This window comes from Protopterus annectens, chromosome 1.part0, assembly GCF_019279795.1.
Source record: "Protopterus annectens isolate FY-2018-M chromosome 1.part0, PAN1.0, whole genome shotgun sequence".
In the NCBI taxonomy this organism is placed as follows: Eukaryota; Metazoa; Chordata; order Ceratodontiformes; family Protopteridae; genus Protopterus; species Protopterus annectens.
The window spans coordinates 789650643-789672832 of NC_056725.1; positions in this window are offsets into that span (position 1 = coordinate 789650643).

Consider the following 22190-nt stretch of genomic DNA (forward strand, 5'->3'; position numbering starts at 1 on the left):
ATGTAATAGCTTTCTCCTCTTATTGTAAAGTTTGTTAATGGCTGGGGTCCACCAGACTGGACGTTTGCCCTTTGTGGAAAGAGTCTTGGTTTTATTTGGGATTGCCTGATCCATGCAGTCCTGGAGGTGTTCATAGAAGGCATTTGTAAGGGCTTCGCAGCTTGGGTTGTGGTTTCCTCTGGCTCAGGGGCCTTGAAGGATACCACACCAGTCTTGAGTAGTGTGAAGTTTGCTTTAGAAGTTCTTCTCTATGGTCTTTTGTTTGGGGTGGGGCAGGATGTGGATTTCCAGTGAGATTAGTTTATGATCAGATCTCACCAATGAGGGATATACTTGTGTGGAGCATTTTGTCCCCATGTTTGTGACAATGAGATCTAGTATATTTTCTCCTCTCGTGGGAACAGTGACTAGCTGTTCCATGGCATTTGAATTTATGAACTCCAGGAACCGTTGGGCTAGAAAGTTAGGGCTTGAGTAATGTTCCCAGTCTATATTCGGGTAGTTGAAGTCACCCAATATGATGGTGTTTGGAGATACATTTATACCTCCAGTGTCTTCAGGAAGGCTGTGTGGGGTTCCTGAGTTTGAGAGGGTGGCCTGTAGCATGCTACAATTTGTAGAGCAGTTTTGCCTATGGTTAGTTGCACCTGGATGGTTTCCAAAGCTTAGATGCGTTGCCACCAACCTGGAGGTGTGGGTATCCTTTATGAATATGGATACACCCTCCTTTTGTGTGGTCCGGGTTTTGGGGCCGGAACGCATGATATGAGGTAAAACCTAATAGTGCCGGGTGCTCTCAGGAGCCTTGAACCAGGTTTCAGTTACAGCACAGACATCGATGTTCTCCATACTGAGAAGGGCCTCAAGTGCATTTTGAGTTTTAGTCTTCTGGCATTGAGCAGCATTACCCTCAGTTTCTTCCCATTTCTGTTTTCTAGGGTGGTACGTTTAGAATTTAGGCCTTGGCTAAAAAGGCACTATGGGGTGGCAAGAGCCTTAGCCAATATCCGGAATCCCAGGGTGACAGGTGCAAGCCGTCCTTATGCAGCGTGGCTTGTCAAGCATGTCATCCCAGGCAGACAGACACTGGATCCCCTTTGAATGACACCAGACATTAAGCCAATTGTTAAAGCTGATCATCTTGTCTCTATATTGTGGCATCATTCTTGGTGAAGGAAGGATACTGCTCAGGGTTAGGGTCATACCTGCCTGGGCTACATAATCAGAGAGCTCCTCTATGTCTCTTTTCATGTAGTCCAGGGAGGTACGTCTCAGGTCGTTCACACCAGCATGGACAATGACTGTGTCATATTTGTACTTGCCGTGGAGTGACCCGAGTGCTTGTGTTATGTGGCGGATTCTAGTGCCCGATAGGCAGCTTACTGTGACCCTGGGCTACCTGGAGCTTGGAGCACCAGTATAACACTGTTTCTACAAATGGGTAAATAGGTTTGGGTTACCCTCTGAGTCCTGGCAGTGTGCGTATGTGTGTGAGTGTGCATATTTGTAGGAGACAGGATTCTGAGGCCACATTTTCCAAGGTGGATGATATCTGCATGAATGCTAAAGTCAGGCTCTGAGATGTGTACAGGGTGTAAATGGGGCCAAAATCGTTAAAGTACAGACATACATATGTACACACACAAACACTTGCCACAGATGAGATTCAAACCAATACTTATATAGTTACTGCTATTGCAGTGTTACACATTTATGGCACGCTCCATGGAGCTTACATGTTGGAGAGCTTGTACCAAGGTATCTTTGAAGGTGTCTAACATCAGCAGCAGTGCTAAAGGAGGGGTAAGGGGAGAGTAGTAAGTGTCTATGTCCATAATATCAGACATCATCAAAGACACATATACTCGCTCACACAAACACACACAATTTCACAGTTGCCACATCTGGGATTATAGCTCCTACCTAACTAGTATGCTATATTATAGTATTATGCAGTTATCACAAGCACCACAAAGCTTATATGTTGGCAAGCTCTCCAGAGGCATCATTTGAAGGTGACTAACAGCAGCAGTGCTAAAGGAGGGGTAAGGGGAGAGTAGTAAGTGTCAATGTCCATAAAATCAGGTATCATCAAAGACACACACACACTCTCACACAAACACACACAGTTTTACAATTGCCATGTCTGGAATTAGAACTCCTATTTAATTAGTATTCTACACTAAAGTATTACACAGTTATCGCAACTGCTATGAAGGTTATATGTTGGAGAGCTCTCCACAGGTATCTTTGAAGATGACTAACATCAGCTGCAGTGCTAATGTAGGAGTAAGGGGAAAGTAGTAAGTGTCAATGTCCATAAAATCAGGTATCATCAAAGACACACACACTCTCTCACACAAACACACATGGTTTCACAGTTGCCATGTATGGGATTAGAGCTCTTACCTAAGTAGTGTGCTACACTATAGCATTACACAGTTACTGCAAGTGCCACAGAACTTATGGGGCTGGCACTTATTGAAAGGGTTATTTCAAGGTGACTGGCATCAGCAGGCATGCTAAAGTAGGGCAATGGGAGGTGTAGGGACTGTGAATAGCCTCAAAAGCATTCATCTCTACACACACACACACACACACACACACACACACGCACACACACACACACACACACACACACACACACACACACACACACACACACACACACACACACACACACACACACACACAGAGATCCACAGTCGCTATGTCTTGGATTATAATTCCCCCTTAACTAGTGTTCTACACTACAATATTACACATGTATTGCAAGTGCTATGCAGCTTATAGGCCTGAGACTTTGCCAGAAGGCTATTTCAAGATAACTGACATCAGCAGGCATGCTAACATGGGCAATGGGAAGTGCAGTGTGTGAATGGGCCATAAACCATTCCTCTGAAACACACACACTCAGTCACACAACTTTACATTTGAGAGGACTGGGTATACAAATGCTAGATGAATACTGATTTGTACTATAGTGTTACACAGTTATCACAAGCACCACAGATACTATAGGGCTGAGGACTACCAAAAACAATGTCTACAGTGATTGACATCAGCACATGATGTGATATTGGCTAATTGGATGTGTGGTGGGTATGACAGGCCTCATGATGGAAATCTCTGTCACTGTCTGTCTCTGTGTGTGTGTGTGTGTGTGTGTGTGTGTGTGTGTGTGTGTGTGTGTGTGTGTGTGTGTTTGACATATTATAGTGTGTTGGCCTTGCATATGTGTGAGTATTCCTATCCAATGTGTGTGCAAAGCATGAATGGTGTACAATGTGGTGTGTGTGCACAGACATCTGCAACTGACAGATATGTATAGTTCACTGTGTTAGACATGGGCTTCATTTCTCTAAGTATCTGCAACTGACAGATATGTATAGTCCACTGTGTTGTCAAACATGGGCTTCATTTCTCTAAGTGTAGGAGCATGCCCATTATGACCTTTTGTACTGAGTGTGTGAATCCATTCCAGGTAGGTTGTATTCCAGTCCAGGGCTTGGTGTTCTACACCTACAGCTAGCAACCTGGTTCTGCAGGATATCTGTAGATAGGTTGACAATATGGAGTCACAATGGGTGACAGATAGTGGGATACTGTAACTATTGTGTCTGTGCTGCTTTGTTACATGGTAGGTGTTAGCAGAGATATTCAGATATATGTACTGTTTTACACTGTGATGTATTATGTCATCAACTACTGACAGATATTCTTATTTGCTCACAGCTATTTCCTGGGAAATACAAGATGGATGAAGCTGTATCCAGTACTGTGGTCTATAGCCTACATATTCTTGCACACTCATGCCATTCTGGAAGGTAGAGGCAGACACTTGCTGATGGGTCTGTGCAAATTGTCCAGCACCTTGGAACTATGGTGGCTGTGGATCCCCTTCTTGTACATATATCAACTTAACAGAATGGCCATATCCTGCTTTGGCGATACCACTCAGCTTTACAGATTCACCCAGGTTCACGGAGAGGCAGGGATCATATATCTGGTCAGTTCCTTTACATTGTGGTTTATGAGCAGGTTTGTAGCCACCCATTACTGGGTTTGCAGGCAGGTAGTATGGGCACACATCAGAGTTTCAGTCTTCATACACTCCATGACATCCATGCTTCTACACCCCCCCCCACTCTGTTATTCTATATTCTTCCTAACATTAAGTGAGCGGTATCTGAGAAGTTTCCTATAGTTGTCCCTTCATCCCAGTGGTATTTAGGATTTGTCCACAGTTCATGCAGTAGGACATGGTGGGCATGCTACTGGGATTTGTCAACATGGCCTTGCATTTGTGTTCTGTTGACTATGTTATGTTGTTAGTTGGGAACCCATGAGATAACATACATTGGCACTATGGGTGAGGCACTGGGGTGAGGCCCAGGCCTTGACAGAGGACTGTAGGCCATTTGGTTGTGATGAAGGCCATCTGTAGCAGGCCAGTGCATTCGTCACTCCTACATTCCCAGGCTGCGAGCCACTGGATTCTCCTGGGGTGACAGGGTAAGTGTGCGAGGAGTTAATGACAATAGTTCCTGTCCATATTAATCCATTGGTCTGGATGCTGGCAAGGTGTTGCTTACACCTAGGGACACACCTGCATGGGACACCTCTTCAGCATGCTGCATTCTGTGGGTATTCCCATACAGAAGTGAGGGTCATACTGTACTCATTCCCAACAGCAAGGATATGACCTGTGATAAATCTGGGGCTGATGATGGGGTAAGTTGAGTGTATGTGTGATATGGAAGCTTCTTGTAGCTGACTCACAGATACATGGGGCATTCCCTTATGCTGCCTTGTGTGGGGACATAGGCAGTCTCTCATTACTTCATAACTGTGCCTTTTGTGGTCTGCCACTGATTGGTCAGACTACATCAGTATTCCATACTACACAGACAACTAATGTGCTGCTAACTTGTATGTACAATTCCAAAGGTGTATGCAGTTGACAGTTACATTTTATGTACTCTGCCTAGGGTACTTCCATCTGCGTACTGTGTGTATGTCTGGGTCCACATTCATGGCATGTCCATCTTTCAGATGGTGACAGATATTGACATCTGGACAGTGAGTATGGATGACTGCTGTCATGGGTATTGCAGAGAAGCATTGTGGTTAGCACTGTAATTGTTGGAACATGACCCTGTCATCGACAGTACTGCCCATAGGCCACCAAGACACAAGCCTCCATGCCTACATGCTGAGCACTTCCAGACAATATTGAACAAACAACAACCTAACACATGGACCTCTGCATATTTTACACATGCAACAATCTATCCTGTATATTTGGCCAGCTCAGGTAATCTATGTTTCACTGTTATTAAACCCACATGTCATGTACATGTTACTGCATTTCTGTAAAGGATTGTGGGGGGGGTGGCACACCTGATGACTTTAAATATTTGCTATGACTGTACTGGTATTTCAGGTACTCTGTTGGCCCATTTCATTTTGTATTCTGACCTATCTTGCAGACTGGAGACATATCAGTAGAATACAGATCTTTGGTTTTATAGACCTACATTTCAGTTTCATACTTCTTACCCTTCAGAACTAGCATACAACTGCCAGACCTGTTGTAGTCTGTCTGTGTAGGTCTGGAGGGGAGCTGTTCACCATTACAATCAATTGGAGGCCTTAGCCCAGCCTTTCTTTATGGTCATCTACACCTGTCCTGCTGGCTGAGGCTGGTGTTGGGTATTTGAGCCTCACTGGCATGCATGTGTGTGTACTGTGGACACACATTTGGGTCACCACATGTACTGCAGTGGGATTTGTCACTTTGTCTAGTACTGTCTAGTATGTTGACACCAGTATTTGTTATGGATTTCATGCTGCCCATATAGGTGTCCACTGTCTGCTGCCATCCCATTAAGCCACCCAATTCATTTGCATGCTCATGTCCATACCATAGATACAACTATCAGAACATACTACTTAATTCAGCAATTGATAGGAAGAGTGACTTACCTTGTGGCTGTGCCAGTATTGAGGACGGTGCTGGAGGGCTGACTATGTTGACTGCACATAGTACACTCCCTATGCATGGTAAAGCACAGGTAATGTCATGTTTGGCATCCCTTTTACTGTATGTGCATGTCAGAGAGAGATGTCATTCCTTGGGTCCCTACCATGTCAGTGTATGTGCTATGCGTTGCCTCTTTGCCAAAGCCTGGGCATACTTGGCACACTTCCTTCTGCCTACATGGGCAGGCTCAAGTTGTTCCTCCTCTGAGTCCATCTGTGCTTGTGATGGCCTTGGCAATGGTGGGGGGCTGTGTGGCCTTGTCCCGTGCTGTTCCTGCTGCAGCTGTTTCCTCAGGATCATATTATGTAGCATGGCACATGCTATGAACATTTCTGTACATGTAGCTCGAGAGTACTGCAAGGCTCCACTGGATATGTCCAGGCAGTGGAACTGTGACTTGAGCATCCCAAACACATACTCTGTTATGATTCTGGTTTGTGTGTGTGTGCCTTATTATGTAGTTCATGTTGAGTTTGTGTGCATTTCTGATGGGTGTCATCAGCCACGGCTCCAGTGTGTAAGCAGCATCCTCTACTAGGTGGCCATATGGGATGTTCCCACTTGCAAATAAATGGTACAACTGTGTCGTATGCCAGATGTGGGAGTCGTGATAGTTTCCAGGGCTGCCAGCACACACATTCAAGATAATGCCCTGGGCATCACATGACCTGGCAGTTGATGGAGGAAGCCCTTGCAGTTTATGTAGACCCTGCCCCACTCACTGGGTGGTACTTTGATCTATATGAACGCACAGCCTATAGCACCCACTACCTCACGGTATTCTGCTATTTGGTGGAAGAGATGCATATTGCTGGTCAATGCCTCATGGGTGTTGAGGAAATAAATGTGCTCACTGGTATGTGCTGACATGGCACCCAGGAATTGGTGGAGTACCCTGGATGCTAATGCCTGTAAGATCCCCATGATATCCTCAGTTGCCCTTTGGAAGGTACCGTGGCTAATATTCTTAAGCCTGCACATACATTGGTATCCACTGGGATGGGTTCCCTCTGTTGGTTCTGTGTGTGAGGCATGGCTGGCAGCTCAACAATTTGCTGTAGGATGTCCCTATCCACCCTATAGCGCTCCACTATTTCCAGCTCATGTAGGCCCTGGCAGATTACCCTGGGTCTCTACACTCTTCTCCTTATCCTCACTGTGAGTTGGCCATCAGCATTCACATCCTCACCACCCTCAGCCTCTCGCACATATTGATGCATGAGAGCAACAGCAGTCCCTAATATTTTGTTAGTTTTGTCAGGTAAAATTTCCTGTCTGTGTACACCGGTGGTGTAGAGTCTGTGGGAAAAAAGACTGGAATGTGTTTGCATAGTTTATAGTAGTGTGCTAGGCTGTTCTATGTGTAATTAGCTGATTCTGATACATTTCACCTGCCAGCTATGCTAGTTCTCCTCAATTGCCTTTCTACTGCTGTTTTCCCTCCCCATTGCCTTCTCATTTAAGCCCTAAGGCATGGCACGCATACTCAGTGCTCAAATGTGAACAGAGCTGCTATTTCCTGCTTTTTTTTTTTTTTTTTTAAAACCCACTGCACGGTGTGCACACCCTTTTAGGCAATGTAAACACTGCTAGGCAGCCTCAGACAAACCCCCTTCCTTAGCTGTGCTTGGCTAAGGGCAGACACGGGCCACAGAGGTCCACTAAGCTTACAGCATGCATGACACTCCCCCTTATGAGGTCATCTACCTCTTATACTTATACTATGGTGTTGTTGCACCTACCCGGTTGGGTGCAAGCTAACACTGACAGGAAATCTGTGATTCAGTATGAATCCCCTCATTTGCATAAAACAGAATGCTAATTCATAGTTACCACACTCACACTGAGCCTTCCCCCTTAGCAACCACTATTCCCTGGTATTGTTGTCTTATACATGCCATTGACTATCATGGCAAAATGCTGATTTGGGTTTAAAAGCTTATTTCCACTTTTTTTTTCTTATTTTTGGACCAATTCCATTTGTGCACTGCTTCCTACGCTTAAATGGCTGAAATTGGCCAAAAAAAGTTATTTTTTATAATTTTGCAACTATTTCTCATGCCATTGGCCATATATTTGGCCATTGACATGCCTACTACATTGAATACATGCTTTATTTGGAGCTGTCATGCTCCGTTGCAGAAATGTATTCGGTTAGTAACCAAATACATTTCCGCAGGTTACACTGTTCCTGCACTGACGCCTGCCTGTTTCCTTGATCACTACTTCACCTCATTTGCATGGTTTCTACCAGCAAATGGGATAATTAAATATAGCAGTTGTGTCTGTGCAGGAATAGTGTAGGACTCGTGCACGTCCTGGGAGCTCATTCCTGGATCACTCATCAGCCATATTGTGTGCAGTGCTAAGGAGGGGTAAGGGGAGAGTAGTAAGTGTCAATGTCCATAAAATCAGGTATCATCAAAGACACACACACACTCTCACACAAACACACACAGTTTTACAATTGCCATGTCTGGAATTAGAACTCCTATCTAATTAGTATTCTACACTAAAGTATTACACAGTTATCGCAACTGCTATGAAGGTTATATGTTGGAGAGCTCTCCACAGGTATCTTTGAAGATGACTAACATCAGCTGCAGTGCTAATGTAGGAGTAAGGGGAAAGTAGTAAGTGTCAATGTCCATAAAATCAGGTATCATCAAAGACACACACACTCTCTCACACAAACACACATGGTTTCACAGTTGCCATGTATGGGATTAGAGCTCTTACCTAAGTAGTGTGCTACACTATAGCATTACACAGTTACTGCAAGTGCCACAGAACTTATGGGGCTGGCACTTATTGAAAGGGTTATTTCAAGGTGACTGGCATCAGCAGGCATGCTAAAGTAGGGCAATGGGAGGTGTAGGGACTGTGAATAGCCTCAAAAGCATTCATCTCTACACACACACACACACACACACACACACACACACACACGCACACACACACACACACACACACACACACACACACACACACACACACACACACACACACACACACACACACACACAGAGATCCACAGTCGCTATGTCTTGGATTATAATTCCCCCTTAACTAGTGTTCTACACTACAATATTACACATGTATTGCAAGTGCTATGCAGCTTATAGGCCTGAGACTTTGCCAGAAGGCTATTTCAAGATAACTGACATCAGCAGGCATGCTAACATGGGCAATGGGAAGTGCAGTGTGCGTGAATGGGCCATAAACCATTCCTCTGGAAACACACACACTCAGTCACGCACAACTTTACATTTGAGAGGACTGGGTATACAAATGCTAGATGAATACTGATTTGTACTATAGTGTTACACAGTTATCACAAGCACCACAGATACTATAGGGCTGAGGACTACCAAAAACAATGTCTACAGTGATTGACATCAGCACATGATGTGATATTGGCTAATTGGATGTGTGGTGGGTATGACAGGCCTCATGATGGAAATCTCTGTCACTGTCTGTCTCTCTCTTCCCCACATGTGTGTGTGTGTGTGTGTGTGTGTGTGTGTGTGTGTGTGTGTGTGTGTTTGACATATTATAGTGTGTTGGCCTTGCATATGTGTGAGTATTCCTATCCAATGTGTGTGCAAAGCATGAATGGTGTACAATGTGGTGTGTGTGCACAGACATCTGCAACTGACAGATATGTATAGTTCACTGTGTTAGACATGGGCTTCATTTCTCTAAGTATCTGCAACTGACAGATATGTATAGTCCACTGTGTTGTCAAACATGGGCTTCATTTCTCTAAGTGTAGGAGCATGCCCATTATGACCTTTTGTACTGAGTGTGTGAATCCATTCCAGGTAGGTTGTATTCCAGTCCAGGGCTTGGTGTTCTACACCTACAGCTAGCAACCTGGTTCTGCAGGATATCTGTAGATAGGTTGACAATATGGAGTCACAATGGGTGACAGATAGTGGGATACTGTAACTATTGTGTCTGTGCTGCTTTGTTACATGGTAGGTGTTAGCAGAGATATTCAGATATATGTACTGTTTTACACTGTGATGTATTATGTCATCAACTACTGACAGATATTCTTATTTGCTCACAGCTATTTCCTGGGAAATACAAGATGGATGAAGCTGTATCCAGTACTGTGGTCTATAGCCTACATATTCTTGCACACTCATGCCATTCTGGAAGGGTAGAGGCAGACACTTGCTGATGGGTCTGTGCAAATTGTCCAGCACCTTGGAACTATGGTGGCTGTGGATCCCCTTCTTGTACATATATCAACTTAACAGAATGGCCATATCCTGCTTTGGCGATACCACTCAGCTTTACAGATTCACCCAGGTTACGGAGAGGCAGGGATCATATATCTGGTCAGTTCCCCTTTACATTGTGGTTTATGAGCAGGTTTGTAGCCACCCATTACTGGGTTTGCAGGCAGGGGTAGTATGGGCACACATCAGAGTTTCAGTCTTCATACACTCCATGACATCCATGCTTCTACACCCCCCCCCACTCTGTTATTCTATATTCTTCCTAACATTATGTGAGCGGTATCTGAGAAGTTTCCCTATAGTTGTCCCTTCATCCCAGTGGTATTTAGGGATTTGTCCACAGTTCATGCAGTAGGACATGGTGGGCATGCTACTGGGATTTGTCAACATGGCCTTGCATTTGTGTTCTGTTGACTATGTTATGTTGTTAGTTGGGAACCCATGAGATAACATACATTGGCACTATGGGTGAGGCACTGGGGTGAGGCCCAGGCCTTTGACAGAGGACTGTAGGCCATTTGGTTGTGATGAAGGCCATCTGTAGCAGGCCAGTGCATTCGGTCACTCCTACATTCCCAGGCTGCGAGCCACTGGATTCTCCTGGGGTGACAGGGTAAGTGTGCGAGGAGTTAATGACAATAGTTCCTGTCCATATTAATCCATTGGTCTGGATGCTGGCAAGGTGTTGCTTACACCTAGGGACACACCTGCATGGGACACCTCTTCAGCATGCTGCATTCTGTGGGTATTCCCATACAGAAGTGAGGGTCATACTGTACTCATTCCCAACAGCAAGGATATGACCTGTGATAAATCTGGGGCTGATGATGGGGTAAGTTGAGTGTATGTGTGATATGGAAGCTTCTTGTAGCTGACTCACAGATATACATGGGGCATTCCCCTTATGCTGCCTTGTGTGGGGACATAGGCAGTCTCTCATTACTTCATAACTGTGCCTTTTGTGGTCTGCCACTGATTGGTCAGACTACATCAGTATTCCATACTACACAGACAACTAATGTGCTGCTAACTTGTATGTACAATTCCAAAGGTGTATGCAGTTGACAGTTACATTTTATGTACTCTGCCTAGGGTACTTCCATCTGCGTACTGTGTGTATGTCTGGGTCCACATTCATGGCATGTCCATCTTTCAGATGGTGACAGATATTGACATCTGGACAGTGAGTATGGATGACTGCTGTCATGGGTATTGCAGAGAAGCATTGTGGTTAGCACTGTAATTGTTGGAACATGACCCTGTCATCGACAGTACTGCCCATAGGCCACCAAGACACAAGCCTCCATGCCTACATGCTGACCACTTCCAGACAATATTGAACAAACAACAACCTAACACATGGACCTCTGCATATTTTACACATGCAACAATCTATCCTGTATATTTGGCCAGCTCAGGTAATCTATGTTTCACTGTTATTAAACCCACATGTCATGTACATGTTACTGCATTTCTGTAAAGGATTGTGGGGGGGGTGGCACACCTGATGACTTTAAATATTTGCTATGACTGTACTGGTATTTCAGGTACTCTGTTGGCGTCCATTTCATTTTGTATTCTGACCTATCTTGCAGACTGGAGACATATCAGTAGAATACAGATCTTTGGTTTTATAGACCTACATTTCAGTTTCATACTTCTTACCCTTCAGAACTAGCATACAACTGCCAGACCTGTTGTAGTCTGTCTGTGTAGGTCTGGAGGGGAGCTGTTCACCATTACAATCAATTGGAGGCCTTAGCCCAGCCTTTCTTTATGGTCATCTACACCTGTCCTGCTGGCTGAGGCTGGTGTTGGGTATTTGAGCCTCACTGGCATGCATGTGTGTGTACTGTGGACACACATTTGGGTCACCACATGTACTGCAGTGGGATTTGTCACTTTGTCTAGTACTGTCTAGTATGTTGACACCGGTATTTGTTATGGATTTCATGCTGCCCATATAGGTGTCCACTGTCTGCTGCCATCCCATTAAGCCACCCAATTCATTTGCATGCTCATGTCCATACCATAGATACAACTATCAGAACATACTACTTAATTCAGCAATTGATAGGAAGAGTGACTTACCTTGTGGCTGTGCCAGTATTGAGGACGGTGCTGGAGGGCTGACTATGTTGACTGCACATAGTACACTCCCTATGCATGGTAAAGCACAGGTAATGTCATGTTTGGCATCCCTTTTACTGTATGTGCATGTCAGAGAGAGATGTCATTCCTTGGGTCCCTACCATGTCAGTGTATGTGCTATGCGTTGCCTCTTTGCCAAAGCCTGGGCATACTTGGCACACTTCCTTCTGCCTACATGGGCAGGCTCAAGTTGTTCCTCCTCTGAGTCCATCTGTGCTTGTGATGGCCTTGGCAATGGTGGGGGGCTGTGTGGCCTTGTCCCGTGCTGTTCCTGCTGCAGCTGTTTCCTCAGGATCATATTATGTAGCATGGCACATGCTATGAACATTTCTGTACATGTAGCTCGAGAGTACTGCAAGGCTCCACTGGATATGTCCAGGCAGTGGAACTGTGACTTGAGCATCCCAAACACATACTCTGTTATGATTCTGGTTTGTGTGTGTGTGCCTTATTATGTAGTTCATGTTCGAGTTTGTGTGCATTTCTGATGGGTGTCATCAGCCACGGCTCCAGTGTGTAAGCAGCATCCTCTACTAGGTGGCCATATGGGATGTTCCCACTTGCAAATAAATGGTACAACTGTGTCGTATGCCAGATGTGGGAGTCGTGATAGTTTCCAGGGCTGCCAGCACACACATTCAAGATAATGCCCTGGGCATCACACATGACCTGGCAGTTGATGGAGGGGAAGCCCTTGCAGTTTATGTAGACCCTGCCCCACTCACTGGGTGGTACTTTGATCTATATGAACGTACAGCCTATAGCACCCACTACCTCACGGTATTCTGCTATTTGGTGGAAGAGATGCATATTGCTGGTCAATGCCTCATGGGTGTTGAGGAAATAAATGTGCTCACTGGTATGTGCTGACATGGCACCCAGGAATTGGTGGAGTACCCTGGATGCTAATGCCTGTAAGATCCCCATGATATCCTCAGTTGCCCTTTGGAAGGTACCCGTGGCTAATATTCTTAAGCCTGCACATACATTGGTATCCACTGGGATGGGTTCCCCTCTGTTGGTTCTGTGTGTGAGGCATGGCTGGCACAGCTCAACAATTTGCTGTAGGATGTCCCTATCCACCCTATAGCGCTCCACTATTTCCAGCTCATGTAGGCCCTGGCAGATTACCCTGGGTCTCTACACTCTTCTCCTTATCCTCACTGTGAGTTGGCCATCAGCATTCACATCCTCACCACCCTCAGCCTCTCGCACATATTGATGCATGAGAGCAACAGCAGTCCCTAATATTTTGTTAGTTTTGTCAGGTAAAATTTCCCTGTCTGTGTACACCGGTGGTGTAGAGTCTGTGGGAAAAAAGACTGGAATGTGTTTGCATAGTTTATAGTAGTGTGCTAGGCTGTTCTATGTGTAATTAGCTGATTCTGATACATTTCACCTGCCAGCTATGCTAGTTCTCCTCAATTGCCTTTCTACTGCTGTTTTCCCTCCCCATTGCCTTCTCATTTAAGCCCTAAGGCATGGCACGCATACTCAGTGCTCAAATGTGAACAGAGCTGCTATTTCCTGCTTTTTTTTTTTTTTTTTTTTTTTTAAAACCCACTGCACGGTGTGCACACCCTTTTAGGCAATGTAAACACTGCTAGGCAGCCTCAGACAAACCCCCTTCCTTAGCTGTGCTTGGCTAAGGGCAGACACGGGCCACAGAGGTCCACTAAGCTTACAGCATGCATGACACTCCCCCTTATGAGGTCATCTACCTCTTATACTTATACTATGGTGTTGTTGCACCTACACGGTTGGGTGCAAGCTAACATTGACAGGAAATCTGTGATTCAGTATGAATCCCCTCATTTGCATAAAACAGAATGCTAATTCATAGTTACCACACTCACACTGAGCCTTCCCCCTTAGCAACCACTATTCCCTGGTATTGTTGTCTTATGCATGCCATTGACTATCATGGCAAAATGCTGATTTGGGTTTAAAAGCTTATTTCCAACTTTTTTTCTTATTTTTGGGTCAATTCCATTTGTGCACTGCTTCCCTACGCTTAAATGGCTGAAATTGGCCAAAAAAAGTTATTTTTTATAATTTTGCAACTATTTCTCATGCCATTGGCCATATATTTGGCCATTGACATGCCTACTACATTGAATACATGCTTTATTTGGAGCTGTCATGCCTCCGTTTTGTAATTTGCAGAAATGTATTCGGTTAGTAACCAAATACATTTCCGCAGGTTACACTGTTCCTGCACTGACGCCTGCCTGTTTCCTTGATCACTACTTCACCTCATTTGCATGGTTTCTACCAGCAAATGGGATAATTAACATATAGCAGTTGTGTCTGTGCAGGAATAGTGTAGGAGCACTCGTGCACGTCCTGGGAGCTCATTCCTGGATCACTCATCAGCCATATTGTGTGCAGCAGTTCTTGCACAATTCCTACACTCCGTGCAGAGCTTGCTGAATCTGGGTGGTGCTCTTTTCACAAGGTTTAGGTTGTGCTATGTACAGCATATAAGTTTTCTGACCATCGGAAGAAGAAATTGTGCCTTTATTGTTTTTAAGAGAACCCATACCTCCCACACCCTATTTTATTGATGTCTTCATCATAATTTTCTAATGTCTAGTATGAAGAATAGTATTAACAATATCTTTAATTGCTTACTATCTGTTTCAGCAGTTCAAAACTGTACAACTATAGCTATTTTGTCATTAATATTTAGGCTATGAAAGTCATAATACGGCTATAGTGTACATTGTTTTAGATCACGCTCCTTCAAAAATCATCTTGCCACATCTCAAGTTTCAAAAGTTAAATCACAAAAGTGTTGTTTATCTAAGTATATAAAAGCTTGGACATCTTTGGAGTAATACTATTTCCCCAAATTTCATAGCTGTTGACAGGTTGTTCATTTTTTATTAAAATGCATAACAGGGAATTTCCCAAAATTATTTTGTCATATCCATGTATTATGGGTATCTCTTTCTACAATTGTAGCATGGGTTTTACAGTGAACATCAGCAACAGTTCTCAAAAGTTTATCTTCTCTTTTCTACTAAAACCTTGAGCATTCAAACTCACAACACTTTATAATTTTACAACAGCTTCTACATCAGATGGCTCACTGGCATTTACCAAGTATTCATCAGCATTCCAGCTTCATTCAAAGTAAAAATCTGAACAGAGGTCTTCATTTCTTTCTGATCTTTTGCCATTAGCCAATCTTCCTTTCATGACTATTCTATGGCCCATAACAGCATCCAAAAATGAAAACAGTAGGGGATGTTCCCCAACGTCCTGGTCAAATTTCCCCTAGTCAGTATAAATACCACTATATATCTCCACTTGAAAAGAGGCCAATGGCCCACTGGGACTAATCTAGTCAGCAAAGTGTAAATAAACAAAATAAAAAAGTATTTTATGGAATACTTTAAGGTTATATCTGTCATTTGCTATGACAAGTTTGTAAACCTATACATTTGTTATTTCTTTAATTTTTGAGGTCCCCTCAGAAATGAGTTTAGGATTAACAGAGCTAACACTGTTTACATAAATGTATCCAAAAATAAATAAAATAAATATTTCCCCCAAGGAAATGGGTCACTTCTATGCTGTAGAATGAAAATTTAAAAGGAGTTTTCTCTATGTTGACTTATTGCTTGCAGAACTGAAAAACATTTTATTTTGAGTTATTTGCTGTTTGATACTTTTTCTCAGAAACCATTTAACCTGACTGCCTTGGCTTTGTAAATGTGTACAGTGGAACAAACCTGGTCATGTTGGGAAACATTCTTGCTTGAATGTTTTGGGGATGGACTGGAACCATTTTCTTCTTCTGGAGACCACATTCCCAAATATTTGAACTGTTCTTTACTCTGCAAAATTGGAACAGTGTATATTACTATGAAAGTGCAACTATTCTTGATTCAATGAAGAAATTACCTTCTTCTTCTAACAGAACTACCTCTACAGGAATATAAAAAAGCACAATCCCCTGGATTCTCTATAGCTTGCATGGCATGTAAGATCGGTGCAGGAGATCAAACAGGAAATATATCTGCCGTGCGATCCAGGAACAGCCTGCAGGGGTATGCGCGAGCGCTCCTGCACTAATCCTGCATGGACTAAGCCCTTGAATGCAAAGCAGCCCATTTAAAGGAGAAATCTATGCAAATGAGGTGATTTTGCAATTCAGGAAGCTTGCAACTGTTCGTGCAGGACTAGTGCTCTCTGCAGAAATGTACTCAATTAGTAACGAGTGCATTTCTGCAAAATCCAAAACGGAGCTGTGACAGCTCCAAATAAAGGCTGCATATCATGTAGTAAGTATGCCAATGGCCAAGTATAAGGCCATTGGCATTTCAAACAGTACAAAAAACACAAAAATGAACTTTTATTTTTTTTAGCAGATCTCGGCTGTTTAAGCATAGTGCAGTGGCTTGCAAACGGGATTGGGGGGAAAATAATAAAATGAACCTAAATTAAGCAATCTAACTAAAATTAGTATTCTGCCATGCAAATCAATGGCAGGCAGAAGACAACATGGCCAGTGAGTAGTGGTTGCAAAGGGGGGGGTGGGGCTCAGTGTGAGACATGTAACTATGCATTAGCAGGCAATCCTATGCAAATGAGGGGAAGGATAGTGAATCCCAGTTTCCCCAGCATGTGAGTCAGGTCCCAACAGTGTAAGAGTAGGAATAGCTTGGTGCAAGCCTAGAAGTTAGGTGACATCATGGGGGTGTATCTCGGGCATACTGTAAGTGGATTGGAGCCCTGTGGCTCGGGTTTGCTACTAGCTTAGCACAGCTTAGCTAGGGGGTGTGTCTAAACCTGCCTAGCACTCTTTACAAAGCCTAAGCAGGTGTGCGTGCCTTGCACCAGATTTTACAGGGAAAAAAAAGAAGTTAAACCAGGAAATAGCAGCAGTGTGCACATTTGAGCACTCTGTTTGTGCGGTGTGCACCCGGGCTTAAACAGGAAGGCAATGGGGAGAGAAAACAGCAGAAGGAAGGTAATCAAGGAGAACTAGCTGAGCTGACAGGTGAAATGTATCAGAATCAGCCAATTACACAGGCAGCAGACAAGCCCAGCCCAGAACACTACTATAAACTATGCAAACACCTTCCCCTCTGATTTTTCCCACACTCTACACCACCAGTGTAAATAAGCAGGGAACTTTTAACACTCACAACAGCAAAATGATAGGGGCTGCAATAGCTATCATACAAAATCTTGTGGAAGAGGCTGAGTGTGGTGAGGATGTAAATGCTGTCAACTAACCCGCAGTGAGGTGACGGAGAAGAGTGTACAGACCCATGGTAACCTACCAGGGACTACATGAGCTGGAGATAGTGGATTGCTATAGGGTGAACAGGGACCACCTACAGCAAATTGTTGAGCTGTGCCGGCTACACCTGACACACAGAACTAACAGAGGGGAACCCATCCCAGTGGGTACCAAGGTATATCTAGGGCTATGAATACTAGCTACAAGTATCTACCAAAGGCCAAGTGGGGATATGATGGGGATTTCACAGGCATCAGCATCCAGGGTACTCCACCAGTTCCTGGATGTCATGTCAGCACATGTCGGTGAGCACGTATATTTCCCCAACCACCGTGAGGCATTGGGCAGCAATATGAAACTGTTCCACCAAATAGAATACCGTGAAGTAGTGGGTGCTATAGACTGGATGCACATACACATCAAAGCACCACCTGGTGAGCAGGTTAAGGTCTACATCAACCGCAAGGGCTTCCCCTCCATCAACTGCCAGATCATGTGCAATGGCCAGGGCATAATAATGAATGTGTGTGCTGGCTGCCCTGAAAGCTATCAAGATTCCTACATCTGGCATTTGACACAGCTGTACCAGAGATTTGCCAATGGGGACATCCCTGATGGTCATCTAGTGGGGGATGCTGGATACGCACTGGAGCCGTGGCTGATGACATCCATCAGAAATGCACACACACCCGGACAATAACTCCATAATGAGGCACATGCACAGACCAGAATTATAGTAGAACATGTGTTTGGGATGCTCAGGTCACAGTTCCAGAACCTGGACACATCCAGCGGAGCCTTGCAGTACTCACCAGCTACATGAACCCAAATTGTCCTTGTAAGTGCCATGCTACACAACAAATGATCCTGCAGAAACAGCTGCAGCAGGAACAGCACGGGGCAGGGCCACACAACCCTTCACCATTTCCAAGGCCTGCACAGGCACAGAGTAACTCGGAGGAGGAACAACCTGAGCTTGCCCCAGTAGGCAGAAGGAGGCATGCCCAGTATGCCCTGGCCTTGGCAAAGAGACAATGCATAGCACATACACTGACACAGAAGGAATCCAGGGAATATCACCTCTCTCTGACTCTCACTTACAATGAAAGGGATGCCAAACATTACACTACATGTGCTTAACCATGTGTAGGGGGTGTACCATGTGCATCTGACATAGGCAGCCCTGCATCACCACCCTCAATACTGGGACACCCACAAGGTAAGTGACTCACACATGCCAGTCAGGGGGGTTCACATACCCAACAACAGTCACAGCCAGCTGGACAGGTGTAGACAAACACAAACAAAGACTGTGCTATGGCCTCCAAATGAGGCCTATGGGTAACCTCCCTACTAGGCCTACACAGACAGACTACAGCAGGTCAGGCAGTGGGATGTCAATTCTGAAGGGTAGGAAGTCAGAAACTAATATGTAGGTAATTAAAAGCTAAGATCTGTAATACACTGGTATGCCTTTAGTCTGCACGATAGGTAAGACTACAGACTGAAATGGAGTACCTGACATACTACTACAGTCCTAGCAAATGTGTACAAGTGTCAGTTGTGCCCCCCATCCTATATAGAAATGTAGTCACAGTCAGGTGTCCCCCCCCATCCTACGCAGAAATGTAGTAGCAGTCAGGTGTGCCCCCCAATCCTGTGTAGAAATGTAGAAATAGTCAGGTGTGCCGCCCCATCCTAGGTAGAAATATAGTAACAGTCAGGTGCCCCCCCCCCATCCTATGCAGAAATTTAGTAACAGTCAATGCCAAATGATCGATGGATACCCTGCAGAGAAAGCATGCTACCTGTAGGTGTACAACACAAAGGTCAGCACTGCAGTACAAACTACCTGGACTTGATCCACACATGTAATACAGACGGCCATACTGGGCATGCCCACACACTTAAAGAAATGAAGGCAGTGTCAGTCAACAACATACTGAAAGGTCATGCTGTGCATGCTCACACACTTAAACACATGAAGGCCATGTCTGCAAACACCAGTGGACCAGACATATCTGGCAGCTGCAGATGTGAATGCAGACACTCCTCAGTATGCACCATGCATGCTTTGCACACACAGTGGATAGGAATACAGGCATATATGTAAGGACAACACACTATAATAAGACAAAGGTAGATGTACATAGATGTGTGGAAGAGGGTAACTGTGACAAGGAGCCATCCAGGCCTGCCCCACCCAGCACACAGCCAAAGGGCCACAACCACACAAGGGTCAGATGTCACTCACTGCAGATACTAGCCACCAGTATCTGTCAGCATTACAGAGTATATGGAGCATGTGTTAGCTGTGCAACATGACTGTTCAAGGAAGTAGTCATCTAGCAGCTGTATACACGTACCTGTGAAATATGACCCAGGTTGTGCCTGCATATGGAGTGTCAACCCCTAGATGAATGGATTATGGCCCATGCACACACACTGCCCTCCCCATAGCCCCACTATGACAAGCATGCTGAGGTCATCCGCTGTGAAATACACCTTTGGAATAGTTTTAGCCCAGTGATCTCCATGGTGCGTTCCATAACTGTGTATTGCTGTAGTGTGATAAACTAGTTAGGTGGGAGTTCTATACCCAGCCTTAGCAATTGTGGGTGTTTGTTTGTCTGTCTGTGTCTGTGTAGAGAGCAATGCTTTTTAGGGTGGTCACACTCCCTACATTTGAGATGCTCTACTTTGATAAGGCTGCTGATGTCATCCACCTAGAAATACACATCTGGGAAGGTTGCATCCCAGTAATCTCCATAGCACATCCCATAACTGTGTACTGCTGTAGTGTGATAAAATAGTTAGGTAGGAGTTCTAACCCCAGCCTTAATGATTGTGTGTGTGTGTGTGTGTGTGTGTGTGTGTGTGTGTGTGTGTGTGTGTGTGTGTGTGTGTGTGTGTGTGTCTGTGTAGAAAGCAGTGCTTTTTAGGGTATTCACACCCCCTACAATTTAAATGCTCTACTTTGATAAGGCTGCTGATATCATCCACCTAGAAATACACCTCTGGGAAGTTTGCATCCCAATAATCTCTGTGGTGTATTCCATAACTGCACACTGCTGTAGTGTGATAAAATAGTTAGGTAGGACGTATAGCCCCAGCCTTGGCAACTGCGTGTGTGTCTGCCTGTGTAAACAGCATTTGTGTTCAGAGTAGTCACATATCTACAATTTAAATGCTCTACTTTGGTAAGACTGCTGATGTTATCTACCTAGAAATACATCTCTGGGGAGGTTTTAGCCCAGTAATCTCCATAGCGTGTGCCATAACTGTGTACTGCTGTAATATGATAAATTAGTTAGGTATGTGTTCTAATCCCCGACTTGGCAAGTGTGTGTGTGTGTGTGTGTTTGTCTGTGTAGAGAGCAATGCTTTTTAGGATAGTCACACTCCATACAATTCGTATGCTCTACTTTGGCAAGGCTGCTGATGTCATCCACCTAGAAATACACCTCTGGGAAAGATGTAGCCCAGTAATCTCTGTAGCATGTGCCATAATTGCTGTAGTGTGATATAGACCTCTGTTAGGGGTTCTATACCCACACATGTCGGTTGTGGATGTATTGTGTGTGTTGCAATGTCTGTGTAGGGAGCAATGCATTTTAGGCTAGTCACACTCAGTACATTTCAAATGCCCTACTTAGGCAATCCTGTGGATGTCATTCATTGTGAAATATACCTTTGGGGAAGGAGTTCTCTGGTAATCCCCATGGTGTGTCCTATAACAGCGCCATGCTGTAGTGTGATATAGACCTCTGTTAGGGGTTCTATACCTACACATGTTAGTTGTGGATGGTTTGTGTGTGTGACACTGTCTGTGTAGGGAGCAACACAGTTTAGCCTAGCCACACTCACTACAATTTGAATGTCCTACTTTGGCAATCCTGCAGATGTCATCCAATATGATATACACCTTTGGGGAAGGAGTACTCCAGTTGTCTCCATGGCGTGTACTATAACTGTGTAGTGCTGTAGTGTAATAAACTAGTTAGGTAGGGGTTCTACTTCTAGACATGACAGGTGTGTGTGTGTGTGTGTGTGTGTGTGTGTGTGTGTGTGTGTGTGTGTGTGTGTGTGTGTGTGTGTGTAACTCGTATCCTGTGTGAGTGTGTGTCACCTGGGCCCAATGTGAAATGGGTTTTGCACATTTCTTATATGGTGGCCCTAGTATATATCACAATGCCTTCTGTACAGGGATAACAGATGTGGAATAGCCATGAGGCTAGGGTGCAAATCCATACCTATACATGTGACATCAAGGCCAGGCAATCACAGTTAGCAACCCCAGTATTATGCAGAGCACACTCTCAACCCATGTCTGACACACACACACACACACACACACACACACACACACACACACACACACACACACACACACACACACACACACACATCCTGAGGCAACAGTCAATATGTGTGTAGTACACTGCATATTGGCCACTGATAGTCACTATGGAGTGATTGCAGTTGC